Source organism: Ambystoma mexicanum, chromosome 2q, assembly GCF_040938575.1.
Source record: "Ambystoma mexicanum isolate Mex_15411 chromosome 2q, UKY_AmexF1_1, whole genome shotgun sequence".
NCBI lineage: Eukaryota > Metazoa > Chordata > Amphibia > Caudata > Ambystomatidae > Ambystoma > Ambystoma mexicanum.
This window is the reverse complement of record NC_090924.1, coordinates 404,506,541-404,533,781: the sequence shown is the minus strand read 5'-3', so window position 1 is coordinate 404,533,781 and position 27,241 is coordinate 404,506,541.

Here is a 27,241-nt window from a genome sequence, read left to right as displayed (position 1 = left end):
CATACCATGTTCTTTCTAGAAATGGGTGCATGCTACCTTTTTTGAACTTTTGCAAGGAACTTGGGTTGTTCAACCTAAATTACATGGGGGAACCCAGACATGGACACTTTGCTCACTGTGCTCAGAGAGGCACAGTTCCATCTCACTGATCAGGCCCAACATGGAAGAAACACATGTCTCGGGTTGCTGTTGGTACTCTTGTTCAAAGAAGTTTTGCCTGGCATTTTGGTGCTGGACTGCCCTTGTGGGGGAGACAAAGACTGATACGCAAATGGTTATTTATTCTTTGCAAAAATAACAGTGAGCAAAAATTGATGGCTGCGGACTCTCAAAGTGGGAGACAACCACAGAACAGGTTATCATGTCATGTTCTTTCTAGAGAGGAGCACATGCTACCTTTTTGTATTTTTGCAAGGAACTTGGGGTGGTCACCCTTACTTACCTTAGGGAACACAGACATGGAATCCTTGCTCACTGTGCTCAGAGAGGCACAGTTCCACCTCATTGATGAGGCCCAACAAGTCTGAAACACATGTCTGGGGTTGCTGTTGGTACTCTTGTTCAAAGGAGGTTTGCCTGGCATTTCGGTGCTGGACTGTGCTTGTGGGCAGAACAAAGACTGATGTAAAAATGGATATTGCACTTTTGTGAAAAGAACAGTGAGCAAAAAGTGATGGTGGCAGACTCTCAAAATGGGAAAAACCACAGAACAGGTTATCATGCCATGTTGTTTCGGAGAGGGGCGCCTGCTACGTTTTTTGAATTTTTGCAAGGAACTTGGGTTGGTCACCCTAAATTACCTGGGTGAGCCCAAACATGGACCCCTACCTCGCTGTGCTCAGAGAGGCACAGTTACATCTCACTTATGAGGCCCAACAAGTAAGAATCACATGTCTGGGGTTGCTGTTGGTACTCTTGTTCAAAGAAGGTTTGCCTGGCATTTCGGTGCTGGACTGCCCTGGTGGGTGGGACAAAGACTGATATGCAAATGTATATTCCTCCTTTGTGAAAGGTACAGTGAGCAAAAAGCGATGGCGGCGGGCTCTCAAATGGGAAAAACCACAGGACAGGCTATCATGCCATGTTCTTTCTAGAGAGCGGCGCCTGCTACCATGTTTGTATTTTTTCAAGGAACTTGGGGTTGGTCACCCTAAGTTACAATTTGGAACCCCGACGTGGACACCTTGCTCACTGTGGTCAGAGAGGCCCAATGCCATCTCACTGATGAGGCCCAACAAGGCTGGAACACGTGTCTGGGGTTGGTGTTGGTACTCTTGTTCAAAGAAGGTTTGCCTGGCATTTTGGTGCTGGACTGCCCTTGTGGGGGGACAAAGACTGATATGCAAATGGTTATTCATTCTTTGCAAAAATTACAGTGAGCAAAAAGTGATGGCTGCGGACTCTCAAAGAGGGAGACAACCACAGAACAGGTTATCATGCCATGCTCTTTCAAGAGAGGGCGCAAGCTACCTTTTTGTATTTTTGCAAGGAACTTGAGGTTGGTCACCCTTAGTTACTGAGGGAACACAGACATGGACTTCTTGCTCACTGTGCTTAGAGAGGCACAGTTCCACCTCACTGATGAGGCCCAACAAGGCTGAAACACATGTCTGCGGTTGCTGTTCGTATTCTTGTTCAAAGGAGGTTTGCCTGGCATTTCAGTGCTGGACTGCCCTTTTGGGCGGGACAAACACTGATATGCAAATGGATATTCCTCCTTTGTGAAAAGTACAGTAAGCAAAAAGCAATGGCAGTGTACTCTCAAAATTTGAAAAACTACAGAACATGTTATCATGCCATGTTCTTTCTAGAAAGGGCTGCATGCTACCTTTTTTGAATTTTTGCAAGGAACTTGGGTTGGTCACCCGAAGTTACCTGGGGGAACCATGACATGGACACTTTGCTCACTGTGCTCCGAGAGGCACAGTTCCATCTCACTGATGAGGCACAACAAGGAAGAAACGCATGTCTGGGGTTTCTGTTGGTACTCTTGTTCAAAGAAGGTTCACCTGGCATTTTGGTGCTGGACTGCCGTTGATGGGGGGACAAAGACTGATATGCAAATGGTTATTCATTATTTGCAAATATTACAGTGAGCAAAAAGTGATGGATGCGGACTATCAAAGTGGGAGACAACAACAGAACAGGTTATCATGCCATGTTCTTTCTAGAGAGGGGTGCATGCTACCTTTCTATATTTTTGCAAGGAACTTGGGGTTGATCACTCTTAGTTACCTGAGGGAAAACAGACATGGATGAAGCCCAACAAGGCTGAAACACGTGTCTGGTGTTGTTGTTTGTATTCTTGTTCAACGGAGGTTTGCCTGGCATTTCGGAGTTGGACTGCCCTTGTGGGCAGGACAAAGACTGATATGCAAATGGAAATTCCTCCTTTGAGAAAAGTACAGTGAGCAAAAAGCAATGGCGGCGGGCTCTCAAAGTCTGAAAAACCACAGAACAGGTTATCATGCCATGTTCTTTCTGGAAAGGGGTGCATGCTACCTTTTTTGTATTTTTTCAAGGATCTTGGGGTTGGTCACAATAAGTTACATGGGGGAACCCAGACGTGGACACCTTGCTCACTGTGCTAAGAGAGGCACAGCTCCACCTCGCAGATGAGGCACATCAAGGCTGAAACACGTGTCTGGGGTTGTTGTTGGTACTATTGTTCAAAGAAGGTTCACCTGCGATTTCGGTGCTGGACTGCCCTTGTAGGTGGGACAAAGATTGATATGCAAATGGATATTCCTCCTTTGTGAAAAGTACAGTGAGCAAAAAGCAATGGCGGCGGGCTCTCAAAGTGGGAAAACTACAGAACAGGTTACCATACCATGGTCTTTCTAGAAAGGGGTGCATGCTACCTTTTTTGAATTTTTGCAAGGAACTTGGGTTGGTCACCCTAAGTTACATGGGGGAACCCAGACATGGACAATTTGCTCACTGTGCTCAGAGAGGCACAGTTCCATCAACACTGATCAGGCCCAACAAGCAAGAAACACATATCTGGGATTGCTGTTGGTACTCTTGCTCAAGGAAGGCTTGCCTGGCATTTCGGTGTTGAACTGCCCTTGTGGGGGGGACAAAGACTGATATGCAAATGGTTATTCATTCTTTGCAAAAATAACAGTGAACAAAAAGTGATGGCTGCGGACTCTCAAAGTGGGAGACAACCACAGAACAGGTTATCATGCCATGTTCTTTCTAGAGAGGGGCGCATGCTACCTTTTTGTATTTTTGCAAGGAACTTGGGGTGGTCACCCTTAGTTACCTTAGGGAACACAGACATGGACTCCTTGCTCACTGTGCTCAGAGAGGCACAGTTCCACCTCATTGATGAGGCCCAACAAGGCTGAAACACATGTCTGGGGTTGCTGTTGCTACTCCTGTTCAAAGGAGGTTTGCCTGGCATTTTGGTGCTGGACTCCCCTTGTGGGCAGGACAAAGACTGATGTAAAAATGGATATTCCTCCTTTGTGAAAAGTACAGTGAGCAAAAGGTGATGGCTGCCGACTCTCAAAGTGGGAAAAAAGCACAGAACAGGTGATCATGCCATGTACTTTCTAGAGAGGGGCGCTTGCTACTTTTTTAATATTTTTGCAAGGAACTTGGGTTGGTCACCCTAAGTTACCTGGGGGAATCCAGACGTGGACCGCTTACTCACTGTGCTCTGAGAGGTACAGCTCCACCTCACTGATGAGGCCCAACAAGGCTGAAACATGTGTCTGGGGTTGCTGTTTGTACTCTTGTTCAAAGGCGGTTTGCCTGGCATTTAGGTGCTGGACTGCCCTGGCGGGTGGGACAAAGACTGATATGCACATGGATATTCCTCCTTTGTGAAAAGTACAGTGAGCAAAAAGCGATGGCGGTGGACTCTCAAAATGGGAAAAAACACAGAACAGGTTATCATGCCATGTTCTTTCTAGAGAGGGGCACCTGCTACCATGTTTGTATTTTTTCAAAGAACTTGGGGTTGGTCACCCTAAGTTACAATTGGGAACCCAGACATGGACTTCTTGCTCACTGTGCTTAGAGAGGCACAGTTCCACCTCACTGATGAGGCCCAAGAAGGCTGAAACACGTGTCTGTGGTTGCTGTTCGTATTCTTGTTCAAAGGAGGTTTGCCTGGCATTTCAGTGCTGGACTGCCCTTTTGGGCGGGACAAACACTGATATGCAATTGGATATTCCTCCTTTGTGAAAAGTACAGTAAGCAAAAAGCAATGGCAGCGTACTCTCAAAATTTGAAAAACTACAGAACAGGTTATCATGCCATATTCTTTCTAGAAAGGGGTGCATGCTACCTTTTTTGAATTTTTGCAAGGATCTTGGGTTGGTCACCCGAAGTTACCTGGGGGAACCCAGACATGGACACTTTGCTCACTGTGCTCCGAGAGGCACAGTTCCATCTCGCTGATGAGGCACAACAAGGAAGAAACGCATGTCTGGGGTTTCTGTTGGTACTCTTGTTCAAAGAAGGTTCACCTGGCATTTTGGTGCTGGACTGCCGTTGTGGGGGGGACAAAGACTGATATGCAAATGGTTATTCATTATTTGCAAATATTACAGTGAGCAAAAAGTAATGGATGCGGACTCTCAAAGTGGGAGACAACAACAGAACAGGTTATCATGCCACGTTCTTTCTAGAGAGGGGCGCATGCTAACTTTTTATATTTTTGCAAGGAACTTGGGGTTGGTCACTCTTAGTTACCTGAGGGAAAACAGACATGGATGAAGCCCAACAAGGCTGAAACACGTGTCTGGGGTTGTTGTTTGTATTCTTGTTCAACGGAGGTTTGCCTGGCATTTCGGAGTTGGACTGCCCTTGTGGGCAGGACAAAGACTGATATGCAAATGGAAATTCCTCCTTTGAGAAATGTACAGTGACCAAAAAGCAATGGCGGCGGGCTCTCAAAGTCTGAAAAACCACAGAACAGGTTATCATGCCATGTTCTTTCTAGAAAGGGGTGCATGCTACCTTTTTTGTATTTTTTCAAGGATCTTGGGGTTGGTCACACTAAGTTACATGGGGGAACCCAGACGTGGACACCTTTCTCACTGTGCTAAGAGAGGCACAGCTCCACCTCGCAGATGAGACACAGCAAGGCTGAAACACGTGTCTGGGGTTGCTGTTGGTACTATTGTTCAAGGAAGGTTCGCCTGGCATTTCGGTGCTGGACTGCCCTTGTGGGTGGGACAAAGACTGATATGCAAATGGATATTCCACCTTTGTGAAAAGTACAGTGAGCAAAAAGCAATCGCGGGAGACTCTCAAAATGGGAAAAACTAACAAATAGGTTATCATACCATGTTGTTTCTAGAAAGGGGTGCATGCTACCTTTTTTGAATTTTTGCAAGGAACTTGGGTTGGTCACCCTAAATTACATGGGGGAACCCAGACATGGACACATTGCTCACTGTGCTCAGAGAGGCACAGTTCCATCTCACTGATCAGACCCAACAAGGAAGAAACGCATGTCTGGGGTTTCTGTTGGTACTCTTGTTCAAAGAAGGTTCACCTGGCATTTTGGTGCTGCACTGCTGTTGTGGGGGGGACAAAGACTGATATGCAAATGGTTATTCATTATTTGCAAATATTACAGTGAACAAAAAGTGATGGCTGCGGACTCTCAAAGTGGGAGACAACCACAGAACAGGTTATCATGCCATGTTCTTTCTAGAGAGGGGCGCATGCTACCTTTTTGTATTTTTGCAAGGAACTTGGGGTGGTCACCCTTAATTACCTTAGGGAACACAGACATGGACTCCTTGCTCACTGTGCTCAGAGAGGCACAGTTCCACCTCATTGATGAGGCCCAACAAGGCTGAAACACATGTCTGGGGTTGCTGTTGGTACTCTTGTTCAAAGGAGGTTTGCCTGGCATTTCGGTGCTGGACTGCCCTTGTGGGCAGGACAAAGACTGATGTAAAAATGGATATTCCTCCTTTGTGAAAAGTACAGTGAGCAAAAGGTGATGGCTGCCGACTCTCAAAGTGGGAAAAAAGCACAGAACAGGTGATCATGCCATGTACTTTCTAGAGAGGGACGCTTGCTACTTTTTTTGTATTTTTGCAAGGAACTTGGGTTGGTCACCCTAAGTTACCTGGGGGAATCCAGACATGGACCGCTTACTCACTGTGCTCTGAGAGGCACAGTTCCACCTCACTGATGAGGCCCAACAAGGCTGAAACATGTGTCTGGGGTTGCTGTTTGTACTCTTGTTCAAAGGCGGTTTGCCTGGCATTTAGGTGCTGGACTGCCCTGGTGGGTGGGACAAAGACTGATATGCACATGGATATTCCTCCTTTGTGAAAAGTACAGTGAGCAAAAAGCGATGGCGGTGGACTCTCAAAATGGGAAAAAACACAGAACAGGTTATCATGCCATGTTCTTTCTAGAGAGGGGCGCCTGCTACCATGTTTGTATTTTTTCAAGGAACTTGGGGTTGGTCACCCTAAGTTACAATTGGGAACCCAGACATGGACTTCTTGCTCACTGTGCTTAGAGAGGCACAGTTCCACCTCACTGATGAGGCCCAAGAAGGCTGAAACACGTGTCTGCGGTTGCTGTAAGTATTCTTGTTGAAAGGAGGTTTGCCTGGCATTTCGCTGCTGGACTGCCCTTGTGGGTGGGACAAAGACTGATATGAAAATGGATATTCTTCCTTTCTGAAAACTACAGTGAGCAAAAGGTGATGACTGCAGACTCTCAAAGTGGGAAAACAACCACAGAACGGGCAATCATGCCATGTTCTTTCTAGAGAGGGGCGATTGCTACCTTTTTTGTATTTTTGCAAGAAACTTGGGGTTGGTCACCCTTAGTTACCTGAGGGAACACAGACATGGACTCCTTGCTCACTGTGCTCAGAGAGGCACTGTTCTACCTGACTGATGAAGCCCAACAAGCCTGAAACACGTGTCTGGGGTTGCTGTTTGTTTTCTTGTTCAAAGAAGGTTTGCCTGGCATTTCGGTGATGGACTGCCCTTGTGGGCGTGACAAAGACTGATATGAAAATGGATATTCCTCCTTTGTGAAAAGCACAGTGAGCAAAAAGTGATGGCGGCAGACTCTCAAAATGGGAAAAATCACAGAACAGGTTATCATGCCATTTTCTTTCTAGAGAGGGGCCCCTGCTACCATTTTTGTATTTTTTCAAGGAACTTGGGGTTGGTCACCCTAAGTTACATGGGGGAACCCAGACGTGGACACCTTGCTCACTGTGCTCAGAGAGGCACAACTCCACCTCGCAGATGAGGCACAGCAAGCTGAAACACGTGTCTGGGGTTGCTGTTGGTACTATTGTTCAAAGAAGGTTCGCCTGGCATTTCGGTGCTGGACTGGCCTGGTGGGTGGGACAAAGACTGATATGCAAATGGATATTCCTCCTTTGTGAAAAGTACAGTGAGCAAAAAGCGATGGCGGTGGACTCTCAAAATGGGAAAAAACACAGAACAGGTTATCATGCCATGTTCTTTCTAGAGAGGGGCACCTGCTACCATGTTTGTATTTTTTCAAGGAACTTGGGGTTGGTCACCCTAAGTTACAATTGGGAACCCAGACATGGACCTCTTGCTCACTGTGCTTAGAGAGGCACAGTTCCACCTCACTGATGAGGCCCAAGAAGGCTGAAACACGTGTCTGCGGTTGCTGTAAGTATTCTTGTTGAAAGGAGGTTTGCCTGGCATTTCGCTGCTGGACTGCCCTTGTGGGTGGGACAAAGACTGATATGAAAATGGATATTCCTCCTTTCTGAAAACTACAGTGAGCAAAAGGTGATGACTGCAGACTCTCAAAGTGGGAAAACAACCACAGAACGGGCAATCATGCCATGTTCTTTCTAGAGAGGGGCGATTGCTACCTTTTTTGTATTTTTGCAAGAAACTTGGGGTTGGTCACCCTTAGTTACCTGAGGGAACACAGACATGGACTCCTTGCTCACTGTGCTCAGAGAGGCACTGTTCTACCTGACTGATAAAGCCCAACAAGCCTGAAAAACGTGTCTGGGGTTGCTGTTCGTTTTCTTGTTCAAAGAAGGTTTGCCTGGCATTTCGGTGATGGACTGCCCTTGTGGGCGTGACAAAGACTGATATGAAAATGGATATTCCTCCTTTGTGAAAAGCACAGTGAGCAAAAAGTGATGGCGGCAGACTCTCAAAATGGAAAAAATCACAGAACAGGTTATCATGCCATTTTCTTTCTAGAGAGGGGCCCCTGCTACCATTTTTGTATTTTTTCAAGGAACTTGGGGTTGGTCACCCTAAGTTACATGGGGAAACCCAGACGTGCACACCTTGCTCTCTGTGCTCAGAGAGGCACAGCTCCACCTCGCAGATGAGGCACAGCAAGGCTGAAACACGTGTCTGGGGTTGCTGTTGGTACTATTGTTCAAAGAAGGTTCACCTTGCATTTCGGTGCTGGACTGCCCTTGTGGGTGGGACAAAGACTGATATGCAAATGGATATTCCTCCTTTGTAAAAAGTACAGTGAGCAAAAAGCAATCGCAGCGGACTCTCAAAATGGGAAAAACCACAGAACAGGTTATCATGGCAAGTTCTTTCTAGAAAGGGGTGCATGCTACCTTTTTTGAATTTTTGCAAGGAACTTGGGTTGGTCACCCTAAATTACATGGGGGAACCCAGACATGGACACATTGCTCACTGTGCTCAGAGAGGCACAGTTCCATCTCACTGATCAGACCCAACAAGGAAGAAACGCATGTCTGGGGTTTCTGTTGGTACTCTTGTTCAAAGAAGGTTCGCCTGGCATTTCGGTGCTGGACTGGCCTGGTGGGTGGGACAAAGACTGATATGCAAATGGATATTCCTCCTTTGTGAAAAGTACAGTGAGCAAAAAGCGATGGCGGTGGACTCTCAAAATGGGAAAAAACACAGAACAGGTTATCATGCCATGTTCTTTCTAGAGAGGGGCACCTGCTACCATGTTTGTATTTTTTCAAGGAACTTGGGGTTGGTCACCCTAAGTTACAATTGGGAACCCAGACATGGACCTCTTGCTCACTGTGCTTAGAGAGGCACAGTTCCACCTCACTGATGAGGCCCAAGAAGGCTGAAACACGTGTCTGCGGTTGCTGTAAGTATTCTTGTTGAAAGGAGGTTTGCCTGGCATTTCGCTGCTGGACTGCCCTTGTGGGTGGGACAAAGACTGATATGAAAATGGATATTCCTCCTTTCTGAAAACTACAGTGAGCAAAAGGTGATGACTGCAGACTCTCAAAGTGGGAAAACAACCACAGAACGGGCAATCATGCCATGTTCTTTCTAGAGAGGGGCGATTGCTACCTTTTTTGTATTTTTGCAAGAAACTTGGGGTTGGTCACCCTTAGTTACCTGAGGGAACACAGACATGGACTCCTTGCTCACTGTGCTCAGAGAGGCACTGTTCTACCTGACTGATAAAGCCCAACAAGCCTGAAAAACGTGTCTGGGGTTGCTGTTCGTTTTCTTGTTCAAAGAAGGTTTGCCTGGCATTTCGGTGATGGACTGCCCTTGTGGGCGTGACAAAGACTGATATGAAAATGGATATTCCTCCTTTGTGAAAAGCACAGTGAGCAAAAAGTGATGGCGGCAGACTCTCAAAATGGAAAAAATCACAGAACAGGTTATCATGCCATTTTCTTTCTAGAGAGGGGCCCCTGCTACCATTTTTGTATTTTTTCAAGGAACTTGGGGTTGGTCACCCTAAGTTACATGGGGAAACCCAGACGTGCACACCTTGCTCTCTGTGCTCAGAGAGGCACAGCTCCACCTCGCAGATGAGGCACAGCAAGGCTGAAACACGTGTCTGGGGTTGCTGTTGGTACTATTGTTCAAAGAAGGTTCACCTTGCATTTCGGTGCTGGACTGCCCTTGTGGGTGGGACAAAGACTGATATGCAAATGGATATTCCTCCTTTGTAAAAAGTACAGTGAGCAAAAAGCAATCGCAGCGGACTCTCAAAATGGGAAAAACCACAGAACAGGTTATCATGGCAAGTTCTTTCTAGAAAGGGGTGCATGCTACCTTTTTTGAATTTTTGCAAGGAACTTGGGTTGGTCACCCTAAATTACATGGGGGAACCCAGACATGGACACATTGCTCACTGTGCTCAGAGAGGCACAGTTCCATCTCACTGATCAGACCCAACAAGGAAGAAACGCATGTCTGGGGTTTCTGTTGGTACTCTTGTTCAAAGAAGGTTCACCTGGCATTTTGGTGCTGGACTGCCGTTGTGGGGGGGACAAAGACTGATATGCAAATGGTTATTCATTATTTGCAAATATTACAGTGAACAAAAAGTGATGGCTGCGGACTCACAAAGTGGGAGACAACCACAGAACAGGTTATCATGCCATGTTCTTTCTAGAGAGGGGCGCATGCTACCTTTTTGTATTTTTGCAAGGAACTTGGGGTGGTCACCCTTAGTTAGCTTAGGGAACACAGACATGGACTCCTTGCTCACTGTGCTCAGAGAGGCACAGTTCCACCTCATTGATGAGGCCCAACAAGGCTGAAACACATGTCTGGGGTTGCTGTTGGTACTCTTGTTCAAAGGAGGTTTGCCTGGCATTTCGGTGCTGGACTGCCCTTGTGGGCAGGACAAAGACTGATGTAAAAATGGATATTCCTCCTTTGTGAAAAGTACAGTGAGCAAAAGGTGATGGCTGCCGACTCTCAAAGTGGGAAAAAAGCACAGAACAGGTGATCATGCCATGTACTTTCTAGAGAGGGACGCTTGCTACTTTTTTTGTATTTTTGCAAGGAACTTGGGTTGGTCACCCTAAGTTACCTGGGGGAATCCAGACGTGGACCGCTTACTCACTGTGCTCTGAGAGGCACAGTTCCACCTCACTGATGAGGCCCAACAAGGCTGAAACATGTGTCTGGGGTTGCTGTTTGTACTCTTGTTCAAAGGCGGTTTGCCTGGCATTTAGGTGCTGGACTGCCCTGGTGGGTGGGACAAAGACTGATATGCACATGGATATTCCTCCTTTGTGAAAAGTACAGTGAGCAAAAAGCGATGGCGGTGGACTCTCAAAATGGGAAAAAACACAGAACAGGTTATCATGCCATGTTCTTTCTAGAGAGGGGCGCCTGCTACCATGTTTGTATTTTTTCAAGGAACTTGGGGTTGGTCACCCTAAGTTACAATTGGGAACCCAGACATGGACTTCTTGCTCACTGTGCTTAGAGAGGCACAGTTCCACCTCACTGATGAGGCCCAAGAAGGCTGAAACACGTGTCTGCGGTTGCTGTAAGTATTCTTGTTGAAAGGAGGTTTGCCTGGCATTTCGCTGCTGGACTGCCCTTGTGGGTGGGACAAAGACTGATATGAAAATGGATATTCTTCCTTTCTGAAAACTACAGTGAGCAAAAGGTGATGACTGCAGACTCTCAAAGTGGGAAAACAACCACAGAACGGGCAATCATGCCATGTTCTTTCTAGAGAGGGGCGATTGCTACCTTTTTTGTATTTTTGCAAGAAACTTGGGGTTGGTCACCCTTAGTTACCTGAGGGAACACAGACATGGACTCCTTGCTCACTGTGCTCAGAGAGGCACTGTTCTACCTGACTGATGAAGCCCAACAAGCCTGAAACACGTGTCTGGGGTTGCTGTTTGTTTTCTTGTTCAAAGAAGGTTTGCCTGGCATTTCGGTGATGGACTGCCCTTGTGGGCGTGACAAAGACTGATATGAAAATGGATATTCCTCCTTTGTGAAAAGCACAGTGAGCAAAAAGTGATGGCGGCAGACTCTGAAAATGGGAAAAATCACAGAACAGGTTATCATGCCATTTTCTTTCTAGAGAGGGGCCCCTGCTACCATTTTTGTATTTTTTCAAGGAACTTGGGGTTGGTCACCCTAAGTTACATGGGGGAACCCAGACGTGGACACCTTGCTCACTGTGCTCAGAGAGGCACAACTCCACCTCGCAGATGAGGCACAGCAAGCTGAAACACGTGTCTGGGGTTGCTGTTGGTACTATTGTTCAAAGAAGGTTCGCCTGGCATTTCGGTGCTGGACTGCCCTGGTGGGTGGGACAAAGACTGATATGCACATGGATATTCCTCCTTTGTGAAAAGTACAGTGAGCAAAAAGCGATGGCGGTGGACTCTCAAAATGGGAAAAAACACAGAACAGGTTATCATGCCATGTTCTTTCTAGAGAGGGGCGCCTGCTACCATGTTTGTATTTTTTCAAGGAACTTGGGGTTGGTCACCCTAAGTTACAATTGGGAACCCAGACATGGACCTCTTGCTCACTGTGCTTAGAGAGGCACAGTTCCACCTCACTGATGAGGCCCAAGAAGGCTGAAACACGTGTCTGCGGTTGCTGTAAGTATTCTTGTTGAAAGGAGGTTTGCCTGGCATTTCGCTGCTGGACTGCCCTTGTGGGTGGGACAAAGACTGATATGAAAATGGATATTCCTCCTTTCTGAAAACTACAGTGAGCAAAAGGTGATGACTGCAGACTCTCAAAGTGGGAAAACAACCACAGAACGGGCAATCATGCCATGTTCTTTCTAGAGAGGGGCGATTGCTACCTTTTTTGTATTTTTGCAAGAAACTTGGGGTTGGTCACCCTTAGTTACCTGAGGGAACACAGACATGGACTCCTTGCTCACTGTGCTCAGAGAGGCACTGTTCTACCTGACTGATGAAGCCCAACAAGCCTGAAAAACGTGTCTGGGGTTGCTGTTCGTTTTCTTGTTCAAAGAAGGTTTGCCTGGCATTTCGGTGATGGACTGCCCTTGTGGGCGTGACAAAGACTGATATGAAAATGGATATTCCTCCTTTGTGAAAAGCACAGTGAGCAAAAAGTGATGGCGGCAGACTCTCAAAATGGGAAAAATCACAGAACAGGTTATCATGCCATTTTCTTTCTAGAGAGGGGCCCCTGCTACCATTTTTGTATTTTTTCAAGGAACTTGGGGTTGGTCACCCCAAGTTACATGGGGAAACCCAGACGTGCACACCTTGCTCTCTGTGCTCAGAGAGGCACAGCTCCACCTCGCAGATGAGGCACAGCAAGGCTGAAACACGTGTCTGGGGTTGCTGTTGGTACTATTGTTCAAAGAAGTTTCACCTTGCATTTCGGTGCTGGACTGCCCTTGTGGGTGGGACAAAGACTGATATGCAAATGGATATTCCTCCTTTGTAAAAAGTACAGTGAGCAAAAAGCAATCGCAGCGGACTCTCAAAATGGGAAAAACCACAGAACAGGTTATCATGGCAAGTTCTTTCTAGAAAGGGGTGCATGCTACCTTTTTTGAATTTTTGCAAGGAACTTGGGTTGGTCACCCTAAGTTACATGGGGGAACCCAGACATGGACACTTTGCTCATTGTGCTCAGAGAGGCACAGTTCCATCTCACTGATCAGGCCCAACAATAAAGAAACACATATCTGGGGTTGCTGTTGGTACTGTTGTTCAAAGAAGGTTTGCCTGGCATTTAGGTGCTGGACTGCCCTTGTGGGGGGGACAAAGACTGATATGCAAATGGTTATTCATTCTTTGCAAAAATAACAGTGAGCAAAAAGTGATGGCTGCGACTCTCAAAGTGGGAGACAACCACAGAACATGTGATCATGCCATGTACTTTCTAGAGAGGGACGCTTGCTACCTTTTTTGTATTTTTGCAAGGAACTTGGGTTGGTCACCCTAAGTTACCTGGGCTAATCCAGACGTGGACCGCTTACTCGCTGTGCTCTGAGAGGCACAGCTCCACCTCACTGATGATGCCCAACAAGACTGAAACACGTGTCTGGGGTTGCTGTTGGTACTCTTGTTCAAAGGCGGTTTGCCTGGCATTTAGGTGCTGGACTGCCCTTGTGGGAAGGACAAAGACTGATATGCAAATGCATATTACTCCTTTGTGAAATGTATAGTGAGCAAAACGCGATGGCTGCAGATTCTCAAAGTGGGAAAAGACCACAGAACATGCTATCATGCCATGTTCTTTCTAGAGAGGGGAGCCTGCTACCTTTTTGTATTTTTGTAAGGAACTTGGGGTTGGTCACCCTTAGTTACCTGAGGGAACCCAGACATGGACCCCTTGCTCTCTGTGCTCAGAGAGGCACAGCTCCACCTCACTGATGAGGCCCAACAAGGCTGAAACACGTGTCTGTGGATGTTGTTGGTACTCTTGTTCAAAGAAGGTTTGCCTGGCATTTCGGTGCTGGACTGCCCTTGTGGGGGGGGAAGATTGATATGCAAATGGTTATTCATTCTTTGCAAAAATAACAGTGAGCAAAAAGTGATGGCTGCGACTCTCAAAGTGGGAGACAACCACAGAACATGCGGTTTGCCTTGCATTTAAGTGCTGATATGCACATGGATATTCCTCCTTTGTGAAAAGTACAGTGAGCAAAAAGCGATGGCGGTGGACTCTAAAAATGGGAAAAAACATAGAACAGGTTATCATGCCATGTTCTTTCTAGAGAGGGGCGCCTGCTACCATGTTTGTATTTTTTCAAGGAACTTGGGGTTGGTCACCCTAAATTACAATTGGGAAACCAGACATGGACTTCTTGCTCACTGTGTTTAGAGAGGCACAGTACCACCTCACTGATGAGGCCCAAGAAGGCTGAAAAACGTGACTGCGGTTGCTGTAAGTATTCTTGTTGAAAGGAGGTTTGCCTGGCATTTCGGTGCTGGACTGCCCTTGTGGGCGGGACAAAGACTGATATGAAAATCGATATTCCTCCTTTCTGAAAACTACAGTGAGCAAAAGGTGATGACTGACTGCAGACTCTCAAAGTGGGAAAACAACCACAGAACGGGCAATCATGCCATGTTCTTTCTAGAGAAGGGCGCTTGCTACCTTTTTTGTATTTTTGCAAGAAACTTGGGGTTGGTCACCCTAAGTTACCTGAGGGAACACAGACATGGACTCCTTGCTCACTGTGCTCAGAGAGGCACTGTTCTACCTGACTGATGAAGCCCAACAAGGCTGAAACACGTGTCTGGGGTTGCTGTTCGTTTTCTTGTTCAAAGAAGTTTTGCCTGGCATTTCGGTGATGGACTGCCCTTGTGGGCGGGACAAAGACTGATATGAAAATGGATATTCCTCCTTTGTGAAAAGCACAGTGAGCAAAAAGTGGTGGCGGCAGACTCTCAAAATGGGAAAAATCACAGAAGAGGTTATCATGCCATTTTCTTTCTAGAGACGGGCCCCTGCTACCATTTTTGTATTTTTTCAAGGAACTTGGGGTTGGTCATCCCTAAGTTACATGGGGGAACCCAGACGTGGACACCTTGCTCACTGTGCTCAGAGAGGCACAGCTCCACCTCACAGATGAGGCACAGCAAGCTGAAACACGTGTCTGGGGATGCTGTTGGTACTATTGTTCAAAGAAGGTTCGCCTGGCATTTCGGTGCTGGACTGCCCTTGTGGGTGAGACAAAGACTGATATGCAAATGGATATTCCTCCTTTGTAAAAAGTACAGTGAGCAAAAAGCAATCGCGGCGGACTCTCAAAATGGGAAAAACCACAGAACAGGTTATCATGGCAAGTTCTTTCTAGAAAGGGGTGCATGCTACCTTTTTTGAATTTTTGCAAGGAACTTGGGTTGGTCACCCTAAGTTACATGGGGGAACCCAGACATCGACACTTTGCTCATTGTGCTCAGAGAGGCACAGTTCCATCTCACTGATCAGGCCCAACAATAAAGAAACACATGTCTGTGGTTGCTGTTGGTACTCTTGTTCAAAGAAGGTTTGCCTGGCATTTAGGTGCTGGACTGCCCTTGTGGGGGGACAAAGACTGATATGCAAATGGTTATTCATTCTTTGCAAAAATAACAGTGAGCAAAAAGTGATGGCTGCGACTCTCAAAGTGGGAGACAACCACAGAACATGTGATCATGCCATGTACTTTCTAGAGAGGGGCACTTGCTACCTTTTTTGTATTTTTGCAAGGAACTTGGGTTGGTCACCCTAAGTTACCTGGGCTAATCCAGACGTGGATCGCTTACTCACTGTGCTCTAAGAGGCACAGCTCCACCTCACTGATGATGCCCAACAAGGCTGCAACACGTGTCTGGGGATGCTGTCGGTACTCTTGTTCAAAGGCGGTTTGCCTGGCAGTTAGGTGCTGGACTGCCCTTGTGGGAAGGACAAAGACTGATAGGCAAATGCATATTACTCCTTTGTGAAAAGTATAGTGAGCAAAAAGCGATGGCTGCAGATTCTCAAAGTGGGAAAAGACCACAGAACATGCTATCATGCCATGTTCTTTCTAGAGAGGGGAGCCTGCTACCTTTTTGTATATTTGTAAGGAACTTGGGGTTGGTCACCCTTAGTTACCTGAGGGAACCCAGCCATGGACCCCTTGCTCTCTGTGCTCAGAGAGGCACAGCTCCACCTCACTGATGAGGCCCAACAAGGCTGAAACACATGTCTGCGGATGTTGTTGGTACTCTTGTTCAAAGAAGGTTTGCCTGGCATTTCAGTGCTGGACTGCCCTTGTGGGGGGAAAAGACTGATATGCAAATGGTTATTCATTCTTTGCAAAAATAGCAGTGAGCAAAAAGTGATGGCTGCGACTCTCTTAGTGGGAGACAACCACAGAACAGGTGATCATGCCATGTTCTTTCTAGAGAGGGGCGCTTGCTACCTTTTTTGTATTTTTGCAAGGAACTTGGGTTGGTCACCCTAAGTTACCTGGGGGAATCCAGACGTGGACCGCTTTCTCACTGTGCTCTGAGAGGCACAGCTCCACCTCACTGATGAGGCCCAACAAGGCTGAAACATATGTCTGGGGTTGCTGTTGGTACTCTTGTTCAAAGGCGGTTTGCCTGGCATTTAGGTGCTGGACTGCCCTGGTGGGTGGGACAAAGACTGATATGCAAATCAATATTCCTCCTTTGTGAAAAGTACAGTGAGCAAAAAGGGATGGCGGCGAACACCCAAAGTGGGAAAAACCACAGAACAGGTTATCATGCCATGTTCTTTCTAGAGAGGGGCGCATTCTACCTTTTTGTATTTTTGCAATGAACATGGGGTTGCTCACCTTTAGTTATCCGAGGGAACCCAGACATGGACCCCTTGCTCATTGTGCTCAGAGAAGCACAGTTCCACTTCACTGATCAGGACCAACAAAGCTGAAACACGTGTCTGGGGTTATTGTTGGTACTCTTGTTCACATAAGGTTTACCTGGCATTTCGGTGCTGTACTGCCCTTGTAAGCAGGACAAAGAATGATATGCAAATGATGTTCATCCTTTGTGAAAATTACAGCGAGCAAAAAGCAATGGTTGTAGACTCTCAAAGTGGGAGACAACCACAGAACGGGTTATCATGCCATGTTCTTTCTAGGGAGGGGCGCCTGCTACCATTTTTGTATTTTTTCAAGGAACTTGGGGTTGGTCACCCTAAGTTACATGGGGGAACCCAGACGTGGACACCTTGCTCACTGTGCTCAGAGAGGCACAGCTCCACCTCACTGTTGAGGCCCGGCAAGGCGAAACACATGTCTGGGGTTGCTGTTGTTACTATTGTTCAAAGAAGGTTCATCTGGCATTTCGGTGCTGGACTGTACTTGTGGGGGGGGACAAAGACTGATATGCAAATGGTTATTCATTCTTTGCAAAAATAACAGTGAGCAAAAAGTGATGGCGGCGGACTCTCAAAATGCGAAAAACCACAGAACGGGTTATCATGCCAGGTTCTTTCTAGGGAGGGGCGCCTGCTACCATTTTTGTATTTTTTCAAGGAACTTGGGGTTGGTCACCCTAAGTTACATGGGGGAACCCAGATGTGGACACCTTGCTCACTGTGCTCAGAGAGGCACAGCTCCACCTCACAGATGAGGCCCAACAAGGCTGAAAAACGTGTCTGGGGATGGTGTTGGTACTCTTGTTCAAAGAAGGTTTGCCTGGCATTTCGGTGCTGGACTGCCCTTGTGGGGGGGACAAAGACTGATATGCAAAATGTTATTCATTCTTTGCAAAAAATAACAGTGAGCAAAAAGTGATGGCTGCGTACTCTCAAAGTGGGAGACAACTACAGAACAGGTTACCATGCCATGTTCTTTCTATAGAGGGGCGCCTGCTACCTTTTTGTATCATTCTAAGGAACTTGGTGTTGGTCACCCTAAATTACCTGAGGGAACCCAGACGTGGACTCCTTGCTCACTGCGCTCAGAGAGGGACAGCTCCACCTCACTGATGAGGCCCAACAAGGCTGAAACACGTGTCTGGGGTTGCTGTTGGTACTCTTGTTCAAAGGGGGTTTGCCTGGCATTTCAGTGCTGGACTGCCCTTGTGGGCAGGACAAAGACTGATATAAAAATGGATATTCCTCCTTTGTGAAAAGTACAATGAGGAAAAAGCGATGGCTGCGGACTCTCAAAGTGGGAAAAGATCACAGAACAGGTTATCATGCCATGTTCTTTCTAGAGAGGGGCGCCTCCTACCTTTTTGTATTTTTTGTAAGGAACTTGGGGTTGGTCACCCTAAGTTACCTGAGGGAACCCAGACATGGACTCCTTGATCACTGTGCTCAGAGAGGCACAGCTCCACCTCACTGATGAGGCCCAGCAAGGCTTAAACACTTGTCTGGGGTTGCTGTTGGTACTCTTGTTCAAAAAGGTTCGCCTGGCATTTCGGTGCAGGACGGCCCCATCCTACATCCAATATATCTTTTCAGACATGGACATATAATCATGTAAACAACTTTGTGTGTATCACAATGAGTGAACATGTTAAGTTTCCAAAGAGTGTATAGACCTATCTCCACTTGAACAGAAGTGGATGTACACTGACACATAGCACAAGACCTTTGGGTGGTCACCTTTAGGACTAGGTAATCCCCACAATTCAGTAGTAGCAAATCCAGTTCAAAGCTGATCCCTGGATCCTCATCCTTATTTATTTTATTTATTTAAATGTATATAGCGGGCAAACAGCCCTTAGGCATCGAGGCGCTGTTACATGTGATTAGCTTAGTTACATGCAGCATCTGGATGGTAGTTGGAATAAATGCAAACTTAATACAATCATTACAAATATATCATACAGGCATATTAATAGTGTTTTATACAGAGGTGTGTATTACAGGCAGGCATATTAATAGCGTTTTATACAGACGGTGTAAAGCCAGGGTTAGATGAAGTGCAGAGTCTTGACAGCCTTGCGGGAGGCTATGTGGGAATTTTCAGCTCTTAGGGATGTTGGGAGGGCATTTCATAACAGGGCTGCTAGGTATGGGAAGCTAGCTCCACCTGCTCTAACTCGCTTAATTTTGGGTACTGTGAGCATGTTAGAATAGGGAGTTCTAGTTGGCCTAGAGGATGCAGCTCTGTGTATTCTTTAGGACAGGTATGGGGGGCCATTTGGTTGATGCATTTGTGGGTAAGAGCGAGGGTCTTAAAGTGGACCCGCTCTTTGATGGGTAGCCAGTGAGTAGGTTTCCTGGCGGCAGTTATATGTTCCCTTTTGGGGATGCCTATATCTGCCCAGAGGGCACTGTTTTGGATAATCTGCAACTTTTCCGTGTTTTTTACTGACATTCCCAGAAAAAGGGCATTACATTAGTCAAGTCTTGACCCTGTCATAGCCCTGGCAATGGTGAGGCAATTGTCCTTGGATAATAAAGGTCTAGCTACATTTAGTAGTTTGGCGTGGTATGCAGCGGCCGAAGCGATGGCATTAACTTGTCTAGTCATCGAAAGGTTTGAGTCTAAGTATACTCCGAAGGTTTTCACAGTTTCGGAGACTGGGATGTCGATGTTGTCAATCTGTTTGAAACTGGAAAAGAAGGTGGGATAGTCAAACTCCAGCCACATGTCTAACAGGTTTAGATGCTGACCACATCAGAATCCTCCTTTTCTGAGGTGAAGGACAGACTATGTAACCCTCAATGGCCTAATGCTGGTCCGAAATGGATCAAACTGTCTATGCCCCCTTCACTAAACCTTGCAAATAGCCATAAAAACATTTTGAAATAATGTTATCTGATGGGTAAGGTTAGATGTTAGACACATGTTGGAGGTGTTGTGTGAATCCAATCAAAGCCTCTTTAGCAGAGGAAATATCTCTGCATGCTTCAGAACCAAAAGTATTGGACCGTGACTGCAAGTATGAACTGGCCAATGACTGTAAGCAGGGAACTATGGTGGGAGGCAGATATTTTGAGATCTTAGCATGGCATTGATAGTGTGAGCCTCTCCTTCCTTGGATGAGGATTAAATATTGTTCAAAAATTAATTGAGAAAAATAGGAAGTGGAGCTATGCTATCTACCAAATCAAGAACCATACTACTGCTGGCAGTGCCAAACAATTCATGGTAGTTTCAAACTCTGAATGAATGCACATCACCAATGTGAATCTCTGTAAGACCTGTCTTGGTGAGAATGTCCCCTGGATGTCCATCATGACCTGTGCTGATTATTCTGTTAATTACGCTTCTTGGTGAAATGGACCACCTACTACATACCAAACCTAATTTATAAGATGCAGAATCATTGTTTTGCCTTTCTGAAACTCTCACCAGTGTTGGCAAACCCTGTGACTGCTTCCTAACTAGGCATAGACAACCACCCTTTCCACTCCCCAACTATTCCTGCTCCTCAATAACCAACTGAATAGATAATCATCTACCTTTTCTCCTCTCCTGCAACATATTCTACTCCCAAGTGCCAATCTCGTAACCCTGGCAGCCGTGTTTAAATCCTTTGTGGAAGCCAAAGCTGATCACTGTGTGGAAATAAGTGGTATCTAATGTTTATGAGTTCTGGAAAGAGTATATGAAATGGCCCCAAAAGGTTTGAAATAACCTGATTCACAACAACACCACCCTTTGCCCTCAATGACTTAGAATGTCCTCTTAATTTCAATAAGAGCTGCTAAAATCAATCTATCACATCATTGCCCATTGGTTGAAGAGAGTGGGAGCAATGCTCCTCTACTTTTTTCTTTGATACTTCTATACTTCACCATTCCAATACTTCTTTTTTTTAAACGGTTCCGGAATGTTTTATTTTTAAAATAAAAGCAAACAAATTTGGAACTTACTCTTGAAATATGCCTAGTTGTAGCACTGCACGTCGCAGCCTTTTCTATCATTTCTGACTCGTGCGTTACGTCACGTGACATTAGTCCATGGACAGAGTATTGAATGCTGGACAGATGATTGAATGCAGTACACCCGGGTTAACCATTCTGCACTGTCTTCTGTAGTCACATGCTTGCTGCAATGAGGACTATATATGTTCTGCTTGCGGTGCTCCACAGGTAGTGTCCTTACCAGTTTCTGACTCCAGCCATACTCACTTGTGGCAGTCGTGCCATTGCCACAGCTCCAGAGAACAGACCTGCTGCAGTGTGCCCTGGCAGGCCTTCATTTATAGCTTAATCAGCTACTGCAGGGCGCGTCCATCCCATCACAGTCAGTCCTTCAACACGACGCAGCGTTCTACAGCCAGCAGTTATGTCCCTGGCTACGAGTGCAGAGAATGTTCACAAATTTAATGATGAAGTAGTGTCCGAAACAAGTGGCTTGTGAATAAAAAATAAATCGCCTGCGAGCAGGGGACTGGGGGGGCACGATACCGACTATCATACTGGCGAGGAGGCTACTGGGTAGTGGGTCCATATTCCGACGCCAGAATCAGTATCTGAATCACTGTTCCGACGCCTACCAGGAACGCTACCTGTGCAGGAACGTTCAATCCGCCATTTTGTGATACGGATGGTTGTGGTCTCACACGTGGGTTACTGGTGCACACGAGGGCAGAATCAAGCTAAAGAGGCCACCAGGAAGTGTCTGGGGGCCCCCACATTCTCCCAAAAAAAGTTTTTTCTTTTCCTGATACATGCAAAAGTGCATGTCAGAAGACTTTGCATGTCTACACCCTCTAGTACAGAGGAATTGTTCTCAGTCTCTTTCCGCTGGTACCATAGGAGGCACCTGAAGCAGCGCCAACCCTCACCACCAAGAAACACACCACAGCCCGAAGGTGGGTGTCTGTGCATGTCCAGCACTTCTGTGGTCCACCTCATCAATGGATTTGCGGCCTTCACATCAGTGGTAGGTGACACTGCGATCCGTGGACATGAACAACCCTGGAGATGGCGCTCAAGGGGCGAATGCACCCCACAGATTGGGAGGACGCCCAGACAACAAGGCACAATGGCCCCCATGCCAAAGTTTGATGTTTTGGGCGCTCCGTCGATGTTGAGTCCAACAATGGCTGCTGTAGGTCGAGAAGCTCAAGATGTATTTTAAGGCCACGGGTGAGACGGATGATGAAGCAAAGGTGGCAACACTTCTCTACGCTGCAGGATCTGAGGTACATTGCATCTTCAAGTCCCCTCCCCCACCGATGGCTCATATCAGGCCGTGAAAGACTTGCTCAACGAGCACTTCCTACCGCTAGCAAACCAGGACTTCGAACGCTTCATTATGTGTAGCGAGAAACAACGTGAGCACGAATCACTAGACCAATTTTGCAGGCGGCCACGTCAACTGGCCAGCATGTGCCACTGGGAAAATGAGAAAGGTATGATCCGCAATCAGCTACTACAAGGTTGTAGCTCTGAGAAACTATGTCGACAAGTACTCAGTGAACCAGGGCTTTCACTGGCAGGCATCCTTGACATGGGGGGGTCCTACGAGCTTGCAGATAGCCGTGCCACCAAGATGGATGCCGCAGGCAAATCGGTGACGAGGTATGTGCCATTGGGTGGACGGCAAACGCCGACCCCTCACGTCCTGGTGGTCACAGAAGAAGGTAGACTCTTCACAGCACTGTCCAAATTGCGGGTATGACCTCCCGCATACTAGTGACTGTCCGGCAAAGGGAAGAGTGTATGGGTGATGTGGAGCTGCAGGGCATTTTGCTAGAATGTGCTGAGCTGCTGCCCCGACCGCTATCCCCAGGAGACCAAGCAGGGCGACCACTGCAGCCCCACGCAGACAGAGCAATGCAGCCATGGTGGAACAGGAGCACCAAGACCTGGAGATTGCCAAAGAAGAAGAGGAGGATGAGAAGAGGAGGATGAGGAGGTCTTCTTCATCTCAAACATCGACTTGGTGAGAACGAAAAGGAGACAACCCTCGTGCACAGTGACAATATGTGGGACGCCCACTCCAGTACTAATTGACACAGGAGCCTCAGTATGTGTACTGGCGACATGTCATTACGAGGCACTCCCAGATCCACCAGCACTAGGAAGGACAAGTGACAAAATATACTCATGGGGGGGGGGTAGGCCACTTCCCCTACGAGGAGTATTTATAGCTCAAGTAACTCATGCCAACAATACCATCAGGGCAAGGTTCTTTGTGACAGACTTCAGCCCACACTCGCTCTTGAGCTGTGCCGCATTTGTGCTCTCAGTATATGAAGCCGATGTCAGAGATTACATTGAAAAGTTTGCGGACATCTTTCAGGGCATTGGAATGTTAAAAGGGGAGCCCATCAAATTGCATATTGACGAAACAGTGCGCCCAATGGCGCTAAAACATAGGCGCATACCCTTCCACCTGAGAGCGCAAGTAGAAAGAGAACTGCAAAACCTAGTAGACTCAGATATTATTGAAAAGATAAACAGCCTGACCCCGTGGGTGTCCCACATTGTAGTAGTGCCAAAGTCCAAACAGCCAGGATCTGTTTGTATATGCGTGGACATGAGGCTACCCAACCTTGCCATAAAACGTGAAAGACACCTCACGCCAACACTAGACGATGTGGTCGGAGAGTTACAGGGAGCCAAGGTATTTTCCAAACTCGATCTGTGATCCGGATATCACCAGCTATAATTACAACCGGACTCACGTTATATAATGACATTCCCAACTCACAACGCTGTATACCAATATAAGCGCCTGAGTTTTGGGGTCTCCTCAGCAGCTGAGGTATTCCAAAATGTCATTAGAGGTGGCCTCACCGGCCTAGAGGGCGTAATAAACTTGAGCGATGATGTTTGGTATATGCAGCTTCAGAGACTGAGCACATGGCCTGGCGGGAAAAGACACTGGAAAGAATCAGAAACCTATGCCTGACGCTGTACCGGGAGAAGTGTGAATTTCTCAAGGATCGCATTGAATTCTTTGGGTTCGTCTTCCACGCAGATGGCATATCTCCGGACCCGCAGAAGGTGAAGGACATCCAAAAGGCTAAACCCCCGGAGAACCCCTCAGAGGTCAGAAGCTTCCTTGGCATGGTAACATACTGCGGGAGGTTAATCCCAGACTTGGCAACTCTCTCGGAACCTCTTCGTGCTTGGTCTGGAGTGGAACAGAAGGCTTTTGACACCATAAAAGTCGCCCTCACAGGGCGAGAAACCATGTCATTATTCCACCCCGGGAAGGAGTCCGAACTAATCGTGGATGCTAGCCGTGCCCATCCGGCCTGAAGTCCACTGACAAATGAGACCCTTTGCTTATGCTAGCAAGGCACTGACGGCGACTGAACAAAGATACTCCCAAATTGAGAGGGAGGTGCTGGCTGTGTTGTGGGGCTGTCGACACTTTCGCATCTATGTTCTGGGAAAGCCTGTGTCTGTTATCACTGACCACAAGCCACTCATCCCAATCATGGCAGGTTCATCATCTAAATCACCACTGAGGATTGAAAGATGGATGCTTGCCCTCATGGAATATGGAGTGAAACTGCAATATCGACCAGGAACTCACAACCCAGCTAACTAACTGTCACGTCACCCCAGGAGTGGCAGTGATCAAGGGTCGAAAATGTTCTGGGACTGCGAAGATCATGTTCGCCTAGTAGTGGACGCAGCCATACCAGTAGCCCTAACACTGGAGGAGGTGGCAGACGCTACACGTGGGGATGAATGCTTCCGGCTCATCAAACATGCCGTTGTAAGCGGTGACTGGAAGTCAACCCTGGCGGAGATGTCATCAAAACACTAACAACCGAAACAAGACGAAAAACATGATGCATAACAGAACACATAATAAAACAACCTATATCAAAAACATGCCGAGATTTCGGATCATGCTACTAGCAAATCAAAAAGAGAATGTAAAAAAAACAATCATTACATCAAACATAAAGCAGAAAGGATACATTCACAGCTAAACTTCCAGAAAGTAATGTGGGTCCTAGACCAGGCTAAGTACCAATTTCAAATTGGACGGGCCATTGGGAAGATCTTTAAGAATGCTAAAAAAAAGTGGGAGATTATTACCGCCACATGCCACAAGGACCCAGTCTTTATTGTTCCAGGAGCACCAGTTGCCCATTTTAACGCTATGCAGGATCTGATGGTCAGAGCTTCTGATGACCCCCGGCCCAGTCTTCGATCTTAGCCAGTCCAGCACTTTATTTCTAAGGGCTTCCTTAGGTCCATAGCCTTTCGGCTTCTCAATAACTCTGATTACAAAGTTTCTTCTGTCCATGACATAACCATTCAAAGACTTGTCCAATATTGCAGGCATAAGATCCTTACTAACTCGCAAGCTTTTAGAAGAACAGAGTTTTCATTTGAAGATAACTGGGCAAAGAGAACAGAAAGATGCTTGAATAGGCCCATCGGTTACCACAGGCAGTGTTCATGTGAAAGGTAAGGGATTAGACATCACCTTCAGCATGTTGACAGATTTATCTTCCAGAAGATTCACCTCACTTAAAGCTCTCTGCCAAACTTTTCCACAGAACCTGAAACATTCATGTCCCTACTATCTTTCAATAATTGCATAGTAACCACGGTTGCAACCAATTTCAAAGATAGCCGGTCAGTTTGACAGATTTGATCAGCCTTGTCTGGCCAGACCTGTAAAGCGCATCTATCTAAGGAGTCACCCCATGCACAGCAATACGCACAGTGAGTACATTGATTAAGATCACATATGATGTTTTTCTATACACAATGCCATTGTTCATTGCTGACTTGCTCAATTTGCTTGTCATCCACCTCACATGGCCCAGGGGAGGTTGTAAAGAGGATGGATTCTGGGGCAGCGTTCTCTGTTCTGTTCACTGGAGATTGTAAGGACATAGGGGTAGATGCACCCATCGTTTCCAAAACCACCCTTGGCATAGGTGAACCATGCTCTAACCAGGGCTAGCATCATCGTTGGAGAATCCAGCTCTCCAGTCCTGGAGATGCTGTCTCCTCAGTGCCAGGACTTTGGAGAACCGACTCCCCTTCGACCCTGGAGACATTAGGTAGAATACTATGCTGCACGGGGGCCAGAGCCAAAGTCCCAGCATTAGGTAGCATTAGGTATTTCTTAGAGAGACCCCTTTCTTGCCTCTAGACTGCCATATATAGACTGGGGAAGTGGGAAGCGTAATTCAACTGCAAGCTCAGATGTTATTTTATTGACATGAGCTCTGGTTGCAGGCCTATTGCACTTATAGGACAGAACAGGCAGACAATGTACCTTCGCAGTGGGCAGGTGCGACCTTCTCACGGCTTGGTGGCAGCAACAATCCTTTGTGGCTTAATATCACAGTTTGCCTGTATCCTGTTATTCATTCCCTACACTAGATCCTAATTGCCAAAAAATTGAAAATGACAAGTCTTCATTCTAATTTTAAAGGTTTTTGTCCGATAAATTTCAGATATATTGCCTGTCCCACTCACCGGGCTCGTATACGGCTAATGTTCTTGTGCTGCTAACATGCGTTTTTTCTGGTCTCAGTGGTGGTAGAGCTTTTCTGCACTGATGGCTCACCTGTGGAGCATGCTCCCTAACTGCCTGACATTTTCCAGACTTACTCTTTTTTTTACAGGACTTTACTGACATGGGTTTATTGAACTTAGTAATGATTCTCACACTTCTCTGTTTCCGTTTTCATTACTTTACACCAAGGTACCAGTGAAGGTGATGGTAGCTCTTTAGAAAAGGAATTAAATAGAAATAGAAATACTGTATTCCTCACTTCTCTTGTGGATCGTGTGAAGGGTGTTGTTTAATGTCACTGATATAAATTGTCTTTGCACAACCATATACAGGACCGCTGCTTGAAGACCCTGTAACAGGAACCAGCACTGCAACCAAAACTCAACCCCAACGATGAAAGTAACCTTTGCATCTGTGACTCCAGGCCTTCCTCAACGGGACCCCTCAGCTCGGCCTTATGACTTTAGATCCATCACTGATCTCGTCCTCTTGGGTCATAGGTCTTAGCCGGCAGTCCTGTTTCAAGACCCCTACAAAAGGGGCAGTCTCTATCTTCATAACTCTTCTTCGCCGGGCCTCTGTTCATCTTTCAGGAACTCTTTGGGTCGGGTGCGAAAGACCCCTCTTCTGGAACTCCTGTGACACTATG